Consider the following 3,910-nt stretch of genomic DNA (forward strand, 5'->3'; position numbering starts at 1 on the left):
AAGGGACCCCAGAAGGTCATCTAGTCCAACCCCCTGCTCAAAGCAGGACCAATTCCCAGTTAAATCATCCCAGCCAGGGCTTTGTCAAGCTTGACCTTAAAAACCTCTAAGGAAGGAGATTCTACCACCTCCCTAGGTAGAGTGGTCAGTGGCCTGTCTTCTTCTTTATTTATCAATCCCCCAATTTTTATGTCAGCTTCAAACTTGATCAGTGATGATTTTATGTTTTCTCTTGGGTCACCGATAAAAAGGTTAAATATTGCAGGGCCAAGAACCGATCTCTGCAGGTCACTGGTGCAGCCCCTCACCCCCAGTGATGCATCCATATTTACAATTACATTTTGAGACCTGTCAGTTGGTCAGGTTTTAATCCATTGAATGTGTGCCATGTTAATTTTGTATTGTTCTAGTTTCTTAATCAAAATGTCACGTGATACCCGGCAGATGCCTGACAGAAGTCTAAGTATATTACATCAACACTGTTGCCTGTATCAGCCAAACTTGTCATCTCATTAAAAAGTAAAATCTCAAATCAGTTTGGCAGGATCTATTTTCCATAAACCCTGTTGATCAGCATTAGTTATATTACCACCCTTTAGTTCTTTATTAATCAAATCCTGTTTCAGACATTCCAGTATTTTGCCCAGGATCATGGTCCTGCTGGCAGGCCGATAATTACCAGCTCAACCCATAAATGCACGTGTAAGGAAGGCTGTATTGCACACGCAGGCATGGCTAACTTACCCGCCTAGTACGTGTATGTGATGGCCACCAGCACAGCTTGAAATAGGGATCTTGGGCGTGAAATCGAAGTCTCTATCATTGCAGCTACAGATCCATGCTCTCGGGCTGACAGCTTTAATAGCCCCATCTGCTCTGTGGGTGGGGCACAGACAGAACATGCACCTGACTTGCGAGTTATACATGGGCTGAAGCAAGAGCTCCACAAGGAATGCGCTGTGCACCAGGAACAAGCCAAGCCCTCTTGGAAATGTTATTCAGCGATTCATTTCCAAAACCAGACCTGAAAGAAGTGTGACCTGCTCCCAGACAGCTCCAAACAGAAACACAGCAAAACTCACCCATGCATTATTTCTTCTGAATTAGTCACCTGCCCATTTGTGTTTCTAACTGATTTTAATAGCAGATCTTGGAGACACCCGATTTGTTTGAAATGACAAGCAGGGCTCAGGAGGACACTTTACTTACAGTATCTACAATTCCACATGTCATGTTCTCGCTGACTGTGTCGCACGTCCTCTCGGTGGGAGCGCACAGGAGATAAAACACTACTGTTACTCCTTAATGGCTTCTCTCTTTTAGCTCTTTTAGTGACCCCTGGAGATAGGGGCTTGTCACTAGCGCTAGGGGGACATTTTCTGACAAAACATTTTTCCTTTGGATTTGTCGAAATCAAAACGTTCCTCGGGAATGTGTCACTTTCACCGAAACATCCAATGCAAACCTGCCTGGCTTCCTGCCTGCCTCCCTGCTCACGCACCAGGCTCCCTAGGCTGGCCCACTCCGCAGCTCACTGCTCCCATGGCTTCCGGGCTCCCATGTTCTGTGGCAGCCAGCATGCTTGGGAGCTGGGGATGCCAAGGCTTCCAGCTCACTCCTGGGAAGCTGGCGAGGAGCCTGAAGTGGTACCATGCTGCCACTTGCCAAGCAGGCTCCCACAGAGCCAGGACTTTCTGCTCTTCCAGAAGCCCTGGCTTCTCAGCACCCCACCCCAGCTGCTGGACAGATGGACTCCCTGCACGGGCCGGCTCCCAGATGTGCAGGGTCCCAGATCCAGAGTGGGCAGGCACCTTGGGAGTTGGGCCTCTCAGGCTCACACCTGGTGAACTACTGAGGGGCCTGGGATCCCTCACAGCCTGCCTGGCAGGCAGGCAAGGAGCTGGGACCCTGCTCCAAGGCAGCTCACCAAGCGGGCTGTCCAGCTCTCAGGGATGCCCTGCTCCTGCCTAGGGGAGTACTGGGCTTCCCAGGCTTCTGGGTTTCCAGGCCTCCCTGCTGCATGGCAGCCTGCTGGGGTTGCTGGAGGTTCCAGGTTCCCTGGCTTCTCGGCAGCCTGCCCGGTGGAATTCCAGGCTCGCAAGTGCCTCAGAGTCACCTGCTCCCTCGCTGCCTCCCTAGCACCTGCCGGCCTCCCCGCTGGCCAGCTCCGTACCTCAGGCTCCCCGTGGATATCAGGCTACCCAGTTGGCCAGATCCCAGGTCTTCCAGGCTCCCAGCTGTGCGGCAACCCACCTGCAGGCTGCCATGGAGTTGGGGTTTCCAGAGCTTGTAGACTCCCAAGGAACAGGGAGCCGGTTTCATTTCGGAAACACCCAAATATCCTGGAATGAAATCCTGGGGAATTTTACTGCTGCCAGAAGGTTGGAGTTTGTGGCTTTTCACCTTGAGATGGGGCAAACTGTATTCCCAAATCTCAACATTTTTCAAAGAAATGAAATTCAGTTTCCTAGTCAGTTCTAGGGGGTACACATCAAACAGGTGATACTCTTTGTTTGAGAAGTTACCCTGCAAATCTGGAGAACTGACCTCCACTGGGTCTAACCACGTATTCAGTTCCTTCTCTGTACTCTTTGTCCTCCCTAGCAACCAGAGCACCCGCTTGTGCGCCCTTCCTTCATTCTCCTGCCCTCTAATGAATGGAGATGGGGTGGTCTGGGGTGTTTTTGTTTGTTTGATTTTAAAGGGGGGAAAAACCCATAACGGCTTGGTGGGTTTCCACACAAACTTTGCAATTCTGATGCTCTGATTTACAGGAACGGATGGAGAAAAATTCTCAATACCAGAAACATTAGTGTGTAACTTAAAGCTGTAGATGACAATTTTGTTCTCAGATCTGAAGAGGGAAGTGATGAAAGAAAATCAAGGCTCTTGCTGCTTCTCTGAAACAATAAGTTACAGATCTACATAGTAGCCTGGAGTGAAAGGAGAGATTCTTTAGTGATTGCCGAGAAGGACATGGCTAGTGAGTGGTGTAACAGGGTCTTATCGAATCAGGCATCAGCACCAGCTGCTGCCTCAGTTTCCCCTTCTTGGGCTCTCCAAACATGCACCTAGCCATTTGTGAGTCAAAGAACCCCTGTTGTTGGGGGTCTGGTTGGTTAAAAAGCATTACAGTTCAAGTGTCAACTTAAATCAAAACAGTCTTTTCTCCCACTTCACAATTTCTTTAGTGCCCTACTGGGCCCATTATTTTTGACTGCCTCTACTTTCCAGTTGGTCAGGATTGCCAATGGGCACTCCACCCAGAAAAGGGAGCAGCACATTGTGACAGTTGTGATGTTTTCATCTTGTACCTAATATTCTATTCCTGTCACATAGCGGGATCTTGTCGTTCCTTCATCTTTGAAAGTAGCATCATCCCTTTAAATGGCCCGATGCTGTGGTGTGGTGTGAAAGTTCTTTATTAGTGCCTCCTTGAAGTATTTTTTGCCATGTAAAATAGTTTCCTCATATGAACTTTTATGCCTCTTGAGATCATTTCCTCTCATTAATTGCTACATCTTTTTATGGCACTTCTTGCTTTTCCTCTGCTAAAATTCCTTCCATTCTTTCCTCCTCTGTGCTGTGACATCTTTTTGCAGCTGTTTGCATCCTTAACTTGCTGCTTTTTCTTAAAAACATGTCCCCTCAAGAAACTCTTTGATCTTCTGCTTATTTCTATGCAAGTTCCATTTCAGGAAGCTGTATATTGCCTTGCCAATGGTGCACACAGAGGTCTTCATCCTTATTATTTGCATTTCTGGATTTGCTCTCCACGGGTCAAGGCCTCCACCTTGAATAGCATTGGCGCCAATTGCCCAAATAAGGAGGGAAGGGGCCAGAGCAGGTATGCCAATCAACCGAGAAGCTTCTGGAAGGCATGTGAGGTCATAAAAAGGGCAGGCAGTTC

The sequence above is a fragment of the Lepidochelys olivacea genome (genome assembly GCF_965140295.1).
Source record: "Lepidochelys olivacea isolate rLepOli2 genome assembly, chromosome: 19".
Lineage (NCBI taxonomy): Eukaryota > Metazoa > Chordata > Testudines > Cheloniidae > Lepidochelys > Lepidochelys olivacea.